Source organism: Gopherus evgoodei, chromosome 2 (genome assembly GCF_007399415.2).
Source record: "Gopherus evgoodei ecotype Sinaloan lineage chromosome 2, rGopEvg1_v1.p, whole genome shotgun sequence".
Lineage (NCBI taxonomy): Eukaryota > Metazoa > Chordata > Testudines > Testudinidae > Gopherus > Gopherus evgoodei.
In genome coordinates, this window is record NC_044323.1 from 129,362,107 (window position 1) to 129,376,524 (window position 14,418).

General features: G+C 50.5%; 1 protein-coding gene across 4 annotated transcripts in view; it reads left to right on the forward strand.

The window, feature by feature from the left end:
- MTRR (5-methyltetrahydrofolate-homocysteine methyltransferase reductase) overlaps positions 1 to 14,418 on the forward strand; it is a 146,397-nt gene that overhangs the window by 128,424 nt on the left and 3,555 nt on the right. The window lies entirely within an intron of this gene.

Sequence of the window (14,418 nt, forward strand, 5' to 3'; positions counted from 1 at the left end):
AAAATTCATATGCTTGGTTTGTTAAAATATTACAGGTTTGCTGTTGCAAAAAAAAATCCAGAATACATAATGTTGTTGTTTTAGTTAAATAAAACAATTTAAATGTCTGTCTGGTGATGTTCTCCTCCTAATACAGCATGGCAAGAAAATCTTCCAAATGTTAATGATTAATGTGTTGAACTGGAGATAGTTCACCTCCCGGTGACTTGATAAGTATCTGCTTCAGTTACCTTTCGTAAATGAAATAACCAATCATTAATTTTCTGATATAGCTGTAAAAATAATCTGAAACGTTTTCAAAATAAGTCACTTTAAAAATGTATAGTAGTGTGTACCTTCTAAAAATGAAACCTAAATCTGTCTCTGAGTTATGAAGAATATGTATTTTCTCTTTCTAGTGCTTGTTCACGTCCATTCTACATTTGGTGTGCATGCGCTGTGTGCACAAGCCTCGGAAACTTTTCCCTTAGCGGCTCCCGTAGGGCTGGTGGGGGGCCTCCCCTTAGTGGCACCGCTGCGCTGTGCATATATACCCCCGCTGGCCGAACCCCCTCCAGTTCTTTCTTACCATCCATGGCGGCGTTGGAACAACCTCTTGTTCTTGTACGAGAAACAGTCCCTTAGCATTAGAGTTACATAGCTGTTATCAGTTAGTTAGCATTCACTTGTTGTGGATACTTAATAGATTAGGTGCTTGGAGGCTTCCAGCCCGTCCCGGGCAGCAGGGCATGCCGCAGGCCCACGGGTTTAAGGTTTGCGCCACATGCCGCATGCCTATGCCAGGTAGTGACCCCCACAACTCCTGTCTACGTTGCCTGGGGGATGCACACCAAACAGAGCAGTGTAAGATTTGCAGGGTGTTTAAGCCTAGAAGAAAGAAAGAGAGAGACTTTTGTTTGAAGCAGTGGAGGCTGTGCTGTAGCCATTGGGCCCAGAGCACCCAAAGCCGGCTCTAGCCTCCTTGGTGCGGAGTGCTCCAGAGTCACCAAGAGACCTGGTGCGGAAGCACCGCAAGCCGTTGGCCTTGGAGCGCCAAAGTAGGCCCTTGCACCGCTCATCCTCCCCGGTGCGGCCCAAGGCTAAATGAAAGGAAGGGCACGGACATTCCCCACAAAGGAGACAGGCACCATTTAAGGACCTGGGCATCGGGAAGAGCTTGATGAATGCTGTACTGGCACCGTCATTGATGGTACCGGCGCCACAAGTCCCACCAAGTCCAGCTGTAAGTGAGCTCAGTGCAGATGACGGGCTCAAGGGAGTAATAGATCAGCCCTCCACGCCTGACACCTTTGAGGCAGCAAAGGACCTCATCGGGTTATCGGCGGCAAGCCCCCTCCCAGCCAGGGAGAAGCCTCCTGCATCCATGCCCAGGGTGCCATTGAGGGGAAAGCCAGCAGTGGTGCGCTGTTCAAGGACACCGTCCCGACATTGCTTCTGACGTTGGTCCAGGTAGAGCTCCGAGTCCGTGGACTCCCAATTACCCCTGACTCAGAGGGAATTCCTGGTACTGGAGGTGACTCAACGTGCAGAATTGGGGGAAGGAGCCAGCACCAGGAGGAGATGAGCCAGTTGTCGCCGAAGGTTCCCAGAAGACACTGGTCCCAGCAGTACTGGTCCCGTTCCCAGTCGGCAAGAAGCCGCTCGCCAACCTCCCGCTGGCACAGATTGATGGCACCGCCAGGCCTTCGCATTCGGCTTTGCCAGAGTCCGGCGCCAACTCAGGCCAGTATGGTTACCGGGCAACAGGGAACACCAGGCTGGTTGGCACCCCCGAAGGGAGCCGCCAGGACACTGGCCCTTCTGGACCCTTTGGGCCTACCACCAGCAGCAAGCGGCTCCCTCCATGGCCAGCTACTTGGTGCAGCGGTCCCAGTCCTCACACCGACGTTTGTCCATGCGGGAAGCTGCAGTGTCTAGACCACCTACATCTTTGTCGAGTGAGAGACCAGAGAGACCAGCACCAAGTCCGGTGCCGCCCCAAGGTCATCTGCCCCAGCCCGATCTGGAAGCACCTCCCTTGACGGAGGGGGACCAGGAAGACCAGCAGGAGGAAGCTGAGCAGCTGCTGACCTCATCATCCCTGGATGAAACAGTGGCAGGCACAGTGGTATCCGGGCCCCTGCCAATAGACCACAGAACCCACCAAGAGCTGTTGCATAAAGTTGCCCATAACTTGGGGTTGCATGCTCAGGAGGTAGTTGAGCAGGAGGACCCCATGGTGGACATTCTGAGCCCAGAAGGTCCATCCAGAATAGCGCTCCTGCTCATTAAGACCATCCAGTCAAACTATAAGACTATATGGCAGACCCTGGCCTCCAGTGCGCCAACAGCCAAAGGTGTGGAGCAAAGTACTTTGTCCCATCAAAGGGATATGAGTTCTTGTTCCCAACCCAAACCCATGTTCCCTGGTAGTCTCAGCGGTGAACGAGAAAGAGCACCGTGGGCAGCAGGCCCCGGCCCCTAAGACCAAGGAAGCGAAATGCCTGGACCTGTTCGGCACGAAGGTGTATTTGTCAGGGGGGCTCCAGTTGAGGATTGCTAACCAACAGGCCATCCTCAACAGGCATAACTTCAACTCCTGGGCGGCAGTAGGGAAGTTTAAGGACAACCTCCTGCAGGGTTCCCAACAGGAGTTCACGGCCCTGGTGGACAAAGGCAAGGCCGTAGCAAAGACCTCTCTCCAGGTGTCCTTGGATTCAGCTGATGCAGCAGCCAGGACAATTGTGTTTGGCGTGGTCATGCGGCAATCGGTGTGGCTTCAGGAATCAGGCCTGCCACCTGAGGTCCAGAATTCGCTTCAGGACCTCCCCTTTGAAGGGTCCGGACTCTTTTCAGACCAGACAGACGCAAAGCTACATAGCCTCAAAGACTCAAGGGCTACTCTCAAGTTGCTGGGTATGCACACCCTGGCAACTCAGAGGAAGCCCTTCAAGCCACAGCCTCCCCCTCAGCGCTACTACCAGCCTCGGCCTAGGCATGAGCCTTACTGCAGGCGAGGCGGAGGTAACAGAAGGTGGTGCAATAACAAGTCTCTTTTAGGCCGGACCACAGCCAAGGCCAACACAAATCACAGCCAGGCCCTAAGCCAGGCGTTTGAAGGTGCACTCGAGGACAGCATACCAGTTCAATCACTAGATCTGTCTGCTTGTTTCCTGAACTGCCTGTCCCGTTTCTCCTGTGCGTGGTCCAGCATTATGTTGGACCGTTGGGTGTTGCACACAGTGCAAAGCGGGTACATGCTGCAGTTTTCCTCCCTCCCTACCCCTCACTCCCCTTCCCCGTCCCTCTTCAGGGACCCTTCTCACAAGCACCACCTAGAAAAGAAGATTCACTCGCTCCTAGAGGCGGGGGTGCTACAGCTAGTGCCCTTAGACCTAAGGGGGAAAGGGCTCTACTACTGCTACTTCTTCATTCCCAAGACCAAAGGGGGCCTTCGTCCCATTCTAGACCTGCGCAGGCTCAACAAGTTCCTGGTCAAGGCCCAGTTCTGTATGGTCTCTCTGGGCACCATCATCCCTTCCCTGGATCCAGGGGACTGGTACGCTGCCCTCGACATGAAGGATGCGTACTTTCATATCACCATCCACCCAGCACGTCGCAGATTCCTGCATTTCACCGTGAGCCAGGACCATTACCAGTTCACGGTTCTCCTGTTTGGCCTAGCCACAGCACACGGGTGTTCACAAAATGCATGGCGGTAGTGGCAGCCTTCTTATGGAGGCAGAGGATTCGGCTTTACCCGTACCTCAATGACTGGCTCCTGGCGAATTGGTCTGAAGAGGAAGTTCGTACCCACATGCAGGTGACCCTAAGACTATTCCGCAAGCTGGGGCTCCTGGTCAGCATCCCCAAGTCCACTCTCGTTCCAACACAGAGAGTGGAATTCATAGGGGCGGTACAGGCAAGGGCAAGCCTGCTGGAATCACGATTCCTGGCCATCCAGCAAGCAGTGAACTCCCTGTGCCAGTTCCCCCCTACAATGGCCAGATGTTGCCTGCAGTTGCTGGGCCACATGACAGCATGCACGCATGTAGTCAAGCATGCCAGACTAAGACTCAGGACTCTGCAGGCTTGGCTCGCCCGTGTACACCGGCCAGGCGGGGACACCCTGGACTTGGTAGTGACAGCCCCGGGGGACGTGCTGGGCTCCTTGCTTCGATGGCGGTCCCAGTCCATGGTTTGCGAGGGCATCCCCTTTGCTGCACAACAGCCGGACCTGATGCTTGTGATGGACGCGTCAGATCTCGGATGGGATGTTCACCTGGGGAACCTGAGGACTCAGGGCTTGTGGTTGGGAGTAGAGCGGTCACTCCATATCAATGTAAAGGAGCTCAGGGCTGTTCGTTTAACCTGCCAGACCTTTCACGCCACTCTGAGTGGCCACAGCATGACAGTTCTGACAGACAACACTACCGCCATGTTTTATATAAACAAGCAGGGTGGAGCCCGTTCCTCCTCACTCTGCCATGAGTCTCTCCTCCTCTGGGACTTTTGCATACCCCACACCATTCACCTCAAGGCATCGTATCTCCCTAGGGAGCGGAACGAACTGGCGGAGTACCTCAGCAGGTCGTACCACATGCACGAGTGGATGCTCAGAGCAGACGTCATGCATTTGCTCTTGCACAAGTTGGGGGTTTTCCTGGGTAGACCTGTTCGCCACCCAGGGCAATGCCCAGTGCCCGCAGTTCTGCTTGTTCCAAGGTCGCAGCCCGGGGTCAGTGGCCAACGTGTTCGCGATCCCGTGGGGAGGGGACTTGAAATACGCTTTTCCCCCGATCCTGCTGGTGCACAGGGTCCTGCTCAAGGTGCGCAGGGCCAGGGCGACAGTCATCCTCATCGCTCCAACGTGGCCCCACCAACACTGGTTCACAACACTCCTGGAGCTGTCAGTGGAAGCCCCATTAACCCTGTCCCTACACCGGGACCTCATCATGCAGGACAGAGGGTGGCTTCTCCACCCTGACCTGCAATCGCTCCATCTGACAGTGTGGAAGCTCTGTGGCTAAATGCTTTGGAGAGCCAGTGCTCCCTGCCTATGCACCAGGTTCTACTTGGTAGTAGGAAGCCCTCTACCAGGGCAACTTACTTGGCCAAGTGGAAGAGGTTTTGTGCTGGTGTGGGCCACAACAGCAGCAGCCACACCAGGCCCTGGTGCCGCCATCCTAGAGTACCTATTTCACCTCAAGCAGCAAGGGCTGGCCCCATCCTCCATCAGAGTGCACCTGGCGGCCATCTCTGCCTTCTATCCAGTGTTTTCAGGGGGCTCAGTGTTCTCCAACCCAATGATGGGGCGGTTCCTTAAAGGTCTGGAGAGGGTGTTACTGTACTCACGCCCCTCTAGTCCGTCCATGGAATATCAAGTTAGTCCTGTCTGAGTTCATGGGGCCCCTGTTCAAGTCCCTTGCTACCTGCTCCCTCCTCCACATTTCCTGGAAGTTGGCATTCCTGGTGGCTATCACCTCGGCCAGAAAGATATCTGAGCTGAGGGCACTCACCTCAGAGCCACCATACACAGTGTTTCATAGAGATAAAATGCAGCTCCGGCCACACCCCAAGTTCCTCCCATAGGTGGTCTCATAATTCCATCTGGGTCAAGACATTTGTCTACCGGTGTTTTTTTCCAAACCCCATGTGGCCCCGAGTCACCGCAGCCTGCACACCCTGGACATCCATCAAGCGTTGGCATTATATTTGGCACACACCAAGCCATTTCGTAAATCCAGCTGTTTGTGGCCATAGCTGAGAGGATGAGAGGCCTCCTGGTGTCAGCGCAGCAAATCTTGTCGTAGATTGCGGACTGCATTCAAGCGTGTTATGACGTCGCAGGTGTTCCAGCCTCTGCAGTCACGGCCTCTCAACTGGGGCGCAAGCAGCTTCCGTGGCTTTCCTGGCACAGGTCCCAATCCAGGAGATCTGCAGGGCAGCCACCTGGTCGTCAGTGCATACCTTTACAACCCACTACGCGGTCAACCAGCAGGATGCAGCAGGATGCAGCAGTTGGCAGGGCGGTCCTCCAATCAGTTCTTCCATGACTTCTACCCTCCTGCAAAGGTAAGCTTGTGATTAATCTAATGTGGAATGGATGTGAACAAGGACACGAAGAAGAAAAAACGGTTACCTACTTTCTAGTAACTGTTGTTCTTCGAGATCTGTTGTTCACGTCCATTCCACCATCCGCCCTCCTGCCCCTCTGTTGGAGTCACCGGCAAGAAGGAACTGGAGGGGGTTGTGCCAGCGGGGGTATATATGCATGGCACAGTGGGACTGGTGGGAGGCACCTCCTTAGTGGCACAATGGCAGTCACTAAGGGAAAAGTTTCCGACGCTCATGCACGCGGTGCGTGCACACCGAATGTGGAATAGACATGAACAACACATCTTGAAGAACAGTTACAAGAAGGTAGGTAACCGTTTTTTATAACAACCAACAAGAATGCACTTTTATGTAAAAATCCATGATTAAATTGAGTCTTCCTGACTAGTGATTTAAATCAAATGCATTCTGCTTTTGCCCCCGAGGCTGGGCATGCCCCAGTCCCTGGGCTTCAAACCTTTTGCCTCCTGTGGCAAACCTATATCTATTAGTGACCCACACTCCAGTTGTCTGGAGTGTTTGGGAAAAATTCACATGACAGACCAGTGCCATATTTGTCAGGACTTTAGACCCCTTACAAAAATGGAAAAGAGAGATAAGACTGAAGGCTATCCTAATGGAAGCATCCAAACCATTCCAGTTCTGCACTGAGCACTTCAACCTCAGTACGAATTACTCCTCCAGCGCCGCACACTGCCTGGTACCATTCCCCATCTCTGGTGCTGTGGAAGAAACACAAAAAGCAACCCGCTGACAAAGGGCGCTCACTAGTGCAGAAGAAGGGCAAACATGGCAAAGGCAATGGAATGTGACCTGGGCCAGGCCACTTCTCCATCCATGGTCCCACAACACTATGATCAGCTCTGCACAGAGTTTCAGGTCTGGTGAGGAAGCCTCTCCTGACACCCAGAAGCCACTGTGGCACCAGCAGATTGACCGTACTATCAACCACTGAGGCCTTTGCAGCGACCAGGGACTTTATTTGACACTCCCAGTTCCACCAACTCTGTTGGGACAGCTGCCATCTCTGATGACACTGAGCAGGAGGGAGCATGGGGCGCAAACCATGCCTGATACCCTCTTCGTGACTATCTCTGTTCCACCACCGGTCTCCAGATCCTTGACACCGAGTGGAGACGAACACAGGGGTACCGCTCCTCTGTGGTCACCTTGGGGAGATTTTGAGTCTGAGGTGGTACCCAATATCCAGCCAAAGGGCCACCCCCAGTACCCATTCTATGCACCTTGTGACATTTCTGTTACCAATCTACCTGAGGTGTCAGGTGATCATGCTGAGGCCACAGGATTGTTTGGGGAGGAGATGACGAAACACACCAAGGATTAAATTTTAAAGCTTTATTAATAAGATAATAAAATAACAGGGAGAGTGATGGGTGCTCCCCGAGTCACTCAGAGGAAGGAAGAAAGCGTTAGTGCCCCAAGCCCTAACCCACTTTCATACTCTCACACGCTCTACCTATGGCTGGCCAAGCCTGGGTGTAACATAAGAAGAAGAGGGGGAATGGTGAATGGGAGTTCTGTCCTGGGTCCAGGGTTCCTTTGGGGGTGTTTCGTTCTATGACCTCTGTTTCCGGTGCTCTGTACTAGTCCAAAATGGCCTTCTGTGGTCTCCAACTATTCCAAAACACATTGGCTCCAGACATACCAGCAGGACTTTGTTTTCCCTCATGTTGGCCTTCACTGTCTCGTTTATTTTGGGTTGCCTCCGCAGGTCTGTCTGTTTAGCTGAATTCTCCTTTCTCACAGCTGGTCAGCAGGGGGCGGGAATCCAGGCCCCCCTCTTTCTTGGCAGGCAGCTGAGCGTCGTCTATGAGCTGCAGCCTTGGGCCAGAGTTGGTGCTTTACCTTTTGACTGAGCAAGCTGGAGTGTCGAATTAACCTGTTCTCTGCTCTTTTCCTTCTTCCCCCTTTTGGCTTCTTGCTCCCTGCAAGGGAATCATAGAATATCAGGGTTGGAAGGGACCTCAGGAGGTCATCTAGTCCAACCCCCTGCTCAAAGCAGGACCAATCCCCAACTAAATCATCCCAGCCAGGGCTTTGTCAAGCCTGACCTTAAAAACCTCTAAGGAAGGAGATTCCACCACCTCCCTAGGTAACCCATTTCAGTGCTTCACCACTCTCTGAGTGAAAAAGTTTTTCTTAATATCCAACCTAAACCTCCCCCACTGCAACATGAGACCATTACTCCTTGTTCTGTCATCGGGTACCACTGAGAACAGTCTAGATCCAAGCTCTTTGGAACTCCCTTTCAGGCAGTTGAAAGCAGCTATCAAATCCCCCCTCATTCTTCTCTTCTGCAGACTAAACAATCTCAGTTCCCTCAGCCTCTCCTCATAAGTCACATGCTCCAGCCCTCTCGCCATTTTTGTTGCCCTTTGCTGGACTCTCTCCAATTTTTCCACATCCTTCTTGTAATACTGGAAACAGTACTCCAGATGAGGCCTCACCAATGTCGAATAGAGGAGCATGATCTCATCCCTCGATCTGCTGGCTATGCCCCTGCTTATACAGCCCAAAATGCCATTAGCCTTCTTGGCAACAAGGGCACACTGTTGACTCATATCCAGCATCTCGTCCACTGTAACCCCTAGGTCCTTTTCTGCAGAACTACTTTCTAGCCATTCGGTCCCTAGTCTGTAACAGTGAATGGGATTCTTCCGTCCTAAGTGCAGGACTCTGCACTTGTCCTTGTTGAACCTCATCAGGTTTCTTTTGGCCCAGTCCTCTAATTTGTCTAGGTCCCTCTGTATCCTATCTCTACCCTCCAGCGTATCTACCACTCCTGCAAGTTTAGTGTCATCTGCAAACTTGCTGAGAGTGCATTCCACGCCATCCTCCAGATCATTAATGAAGATATTGAACAAAACAGGCCCCAAGACCAACCCCTGGGGCATTCCACTTGAAACCGGCTGCCAACTAGACATGGAGCCATTGATCACTACTCGTTGAGCCCAACGATCTAGCCAGCTTTCTGTCCACCTTATAGTCCAATCATCCAGCCCATACTTCTTTAACTTGCTGGAAAGAATACTGTGGGAGACGGTGTCAAAAGCTTTGCTAAAGTCAAGGAATAACACATCCACTGCTTTCCCCTCATCCACAGAGCCAGTTATCTCCTCATAGAAGGCAATTAGGTTAGTCAGGCATGACTTGCCCTTGGTGAATCCATGCTGACTGTTCCTGATCACTTTCCTCTCCTCTAAGTGCTTCAGAATTGATTCCTTGAGGATCTGCTCCATGATTTTTCCAGGGACTGAGGTGAGTCTAACTGGCCTGTAGTTCCCCGGATCCTCCTTCCCTTTTTTTAAAGATGGGCACTACAATAGCCTTTTTCCAGTCATCCGGGACCTCCCCCGTTTGCCATGAGTTTTCAAAAATAATGGCCAATGGCTCTGTAATCACATCCGCCAACTCCTTTAGCACCCTCAGATGCAGCGCATCCAGCCCCATGGACTTGTGCTTGTCTGGTTTTTCTAAATAGTCTTGAACCACTTCTTTCTCCACAGAGAGCTGGTCGCCTTCTCCCCATACTGTACTGCTCAGTGCAGCAGTCTGGGAGCTGACCTTGTTTGTGAAGACAGAGGCAAAAAAAAGCATTGAGTACATTAGCTTTTTCTATATCCTCTGTCACTAGATTCCCTCCCTCATTCAGTAAGGGGCCCACACTTTCCTTGACTTTCTTCTTGTTGCTAACATAGCTGAGGAAACCCTTCTTGTTACTCTTAACATCTCTTGCTAACTGCAACTCCAAATCTGATTTGGCCTTCCTGATTTCAGTCCTGCATGCCTGGGCAGTATTTTTATACTCCTCCCTCGTCATTTGTCCAAGCTTTGACTTCTTGTAAGCTTCTTTTTTATGTTTAAGATCAGCAAGGATTACACCATTAAGCAAGCTGGTCGCCTGCCGTATTTACTATTCTTCCTACACATCAGGATGTTTTTTTCCTGCAACCTCAATAAGGATTCTTTAAAATACAGCCAGCTCTTCTGGACTTCTTTCCCCGTCATGTTATTTTCCCAGGGGATCCTGCCCATCAGCTCCCTGAGGGAGTCAAAGTCTGCTTTTCTGAAGTCCAGAGTCTGTATTCTGCTGCTTTCCTTTCTTCCTTGTGTCAGGATCCTGAACTCTACCATCTCATGGTCACTGCCTCCCAGGTTCCCATCCACTTTTTCTTCCCCTACTAACTCTTCTCTGTTTGTGAACAGTAGGTCAAGAAGAGCTCTGGCCCTAGTTGGTTCCTCCAGCACTTGGACCAGGAAATTGTCCCCTACACTTTCCAAAAACTTCCTGGATTGTCTGTGCACTACTGTATTGCTCTCCCAGCAGATATCAGAGTGATTAAAGTCTCCCATGAGAACCAGGGCCTGCGATCTAGTAACTTCTGCTAGTTGCCAGAAGAAAGCCTCGTCCACCTCATCCCCCTGGTCTGGTGGTCTATAGCAGACTCCCACCATGACATCACCCTTGTTGCTCACACTTCTAAACCAGAGACTCTCAGGTTTTTCTGCAGTTTCATACTGGAGCTCTGAGCAGTCATACTGCTGTCTTACATACAATGCAACTCCCCCATTCCCCCAATGCAAATCTTCCATTCCACACTCACTCACACCTTTGACCCTTCCCAAAATGCTCTGCAATGCTTGCAACAGCATTAGCAATATACAGTGCTGATCTGCCTTCCCCAGGGAACCCCTTGAGGGAGGAGGCCATTGGAGTGTGACAGCCTCCAGATGTTGGTCAGTACTGGTCAGCCCCACAGTGCCTGGCCAAGTGAACAGTGGTCTGTGCAATGGCCTTACTGGAAGGCATCAGGTCACCGCTCCCACTGAGCTCCTTCGGTGGCTTCCAAGAGGCTGGCTACTGCTCCTCCCTGCTCTGCCCCAACTCCTGTACCAACCCCAGTACCAATGTTCAGGATGTGGCTCCCATCAACATTATTGGGGCTGAGGAAAAGGAGGAAGACCCTCCAACCCAGATGTCCATCTCAGAGCTGAGTAGGTCACTTCTGCAGGACAACTTCAGGACCCATTAGTAGCTTCTGAAACTGATAGCAGCTAACCTGGGGATAGAGATTGAGGAGTTTAAGGAATCATCCCACAGCCTTATTGACATCCTGGCTGCAGCAACTCCTAACTTGCCCATAACTTGCAGTAATGGGTCCAGTCAAGACCCTATGGCAAACTGCTTCTTCTCTGCTCCCCACCTCAAAGAGTGCTGAAAAGAAATTTTATGTGCTAGCCAACAGGTACGAGTACCCATACTCCCACCCTCCTCCAAGGTCCCTCATTGAGTCAGTGGCCAACAGGAGGGCCAGACAAGTGCTACCCCCAAACAAAAGGATGCAAGAAAGCTGGACCTGTTTGGAAGGAAAGTTTATTCAACAGGTAGCCTCCACCCTGTGTCAGATGGCCATCTGTTTATGAAACCTGCATGAAGCACTCCATCCACCTCAAGCCTTCACATCTTCCGAGAGCCTGGAATACACTTGTGGAGGACCTCAGCAGATTCTTTTCCTCTCACCACAAGTGGTCCCCTCATCCGGAGGTCATGAGCTTCATCCTCCAAAGGTGGGGGTCTCCCCAGATAGATCTGTTCATGACCAAGCAGAACAGGAAATGCCATTAGTTTTGCTCACTGTGGGGGCACAGCACAGGCTCCCTCTCTGAAGCCTTCCTAGTTCCATGGACAGAACTCCTGTTCTATGCATTTCCCCCAGTTCCTCTAGTTCACAATGTCCTCCTGAAAATCAAATGGGACAAGGCGAGAGTTATTCTTAACACCCTAGTGTGGCCACACCAGCCGTGGTTTGGCACACTACTATATCCATCAATAGCAACCCCGCTTCTGCTCCATCCAGACCTGATCTCACAAGACCACGGCCGGTTACTCCACCCAAACCTTATCTCCCTTTACCTAAGTGAATGGATGTTACATGGCTGAAATCCGAGAAGCAGGTCTGTTTTGAAGAAATTCACCAGGTCCTGCTAAGTAGTAGGAAGCCATCCACTAGGGCAGGGGTTCTCATAACATTTTTTTTGGTAGCCTCAGAGTGCAGCCACCAGCTTTTGTTGGTGGCCACTCTGACAGTTTTTCCTAAAATACTTAATTAACTTTAGGAGAAACACATAAATATACATGTCCAAATCATCATAATTTATTTATGTAGAGTTTCTTTTTGCGGACTCAGTAATAAAGCTAATGTGCAGTTGTCTCTTTTTTTTAATGGATCTAAACAGAACAGAAACACAAATGTGGTGCTTTGCACGTTCTTGTCTTTTTTTGTTGTTTCTTTTGCTTTTTTGGTTGCTTTATTTTTAAGACTTGCTAGCTAGTAAGTCTGCTGCTATGAAAAGTAATATTTGTTAATATCACTTTTCACAACAGGCTTACTAGCTAGTTGGAAGGCTGTGAAAAATGATATTAACAAACATACAAGTATCAGTTTTCACAACAGAGTTACTCAACCTTGGCAAACCAGAGGACAAATTAAGCCCTGGATGGGGAGGTGGGTAGGGAGGCAGTAGGGGCCAGGGGCGATGCAGGCGTGGTGGTGAGCCAAGGGCCAGCAGTCGCTGCCATGTGGCTCGAGTTCAGGGCTGGAGCTCAAAACCCGTTGTCTGAAGCCTGCCGCCCGCCACCCCAGGGCTGAAGCTCCAAGCTGGAGCCTCAGTGTCCTTGGGAAGGTGGGAACTCATTGATTGACTGGTCCTCACTGATTGACTGTGGCTCCACAAGGGGTCAGGGTCCAACCCCAGCTGGTGGCCCTGGGGAAGGTACACTCTCCTCTTCTCTCCCCACCCCTCACCCCCAAAAAAAGTCATTGCCCAGGAGACTCTAGCTGCAAGAAAACCTCCTCCTGGTGGCAGCATTTGAGAAACGCTGCAGTAGGGCTACCTACCTGGCCAAGTGGAAACGCTTTTTGATATGCACATCCCAACCTTTCTCTGATTCATTCTCCAGTCTGTCTTGCACTACTTGCTTCATCTAAAACAACAAGGCTTGCCCCTTTCATCTATCGAGGTGCGTTGAGCAGCAATTTCAGCTTTCCACCCACCGTGTTCTCTCATGAGATGACAGTCCGTTTTCTTAAGGGACTGGAGAGATTTTCTTCTCAGATCCACAAGCCAGTCCCCCCATGGGACTTAGAACTGGTTTTGCTGAGGCTCATGTGTCCTCCCTTCGAACCGCTGCCATTGCGCCCTCTACTGCTTCTCTCTTGGAAGGTTGCCTTCCTGGTGCTGATAATCAGAGAAAGAGCAGGGAGGGAATGAATTAGGAGGGGAACAGAAGTAGGCAAAGGGGAGTAGTTTGGGAGAGTTAAGTTCAGGGAAAGGAGCAAAACTATAATTTTTCCCACAAGTAAGCATCCTACTGTGCAGGTTTCCTGGCAGAAACTAGCTCATGTCTCTTGTTCCATGGCAGATGTCTCCTGAAGAATTCATTTTAACTTGGCAGCTATGGCAAAGCCTTACCCCAGAGCAGGTGGAACTTTGGCTAAAGTGGAACTGGGGCTCTTGAGAGATGCTGCCAGATGCGGTGGGTCCCACAATGCCATTGGAAAGGTGTAAAGGGGAGAGAAAAGTGGTCATTGTGTGAGAGTATAACAAATGAAGGGTTTTAGATATGGTAGGAACAAGTATGGACTGTCTTGGGAGCTCCCTGATTCCTTTCTTTCACTAGGAGAAGTCAGAAGATGAGGGAGAGGGGGTTCTGGTATCCACATTTTAAAATAGCCTATGTTAAAGGGATGAGTAAAACTTTGGATCTGTGCTTACGTTATTAACTGAATCCATTTGTACAAACTTGCTGTTTATTTCTCATCCCTATAGTATTTCTTTAGATCTTTAAATACTTTCCATATCTCACTTTAAACAGTTAAAAGAATTTCAACGCCAAATTGTGCAGTGATTATATGAAATATTTCTAACAGAAAGTTAAACAGAAAGTCACAGATAGAGAACCAAGAGTTCTCTATTTTTGGTATTATTTCTAGCAGCAAAACTAACTCCCGTGATTTAGTATTGCCAAGATTACGCCTATAAAGTCGGAAATGATAGATATACAGTATGCTGAAAATGGCTTGAACTGATTTTTCTCCCCAAATATTTGTGTGATGCTTCTAATGAAAGATACTAAGGATGATAGCCTTCACTTTCATTATTCAGGATTGATGGGAAGGATTTTCAAAAGGGCTCAGCGTTGGCCTCACTGCTCTCCCTTTGAAGTCAGTGGCAAAGCTCCCATAGATTTCAGTGATAGCAGAGTTAAGTCAGTGCTGAGTGTTTTACAGTGAAGTCCCC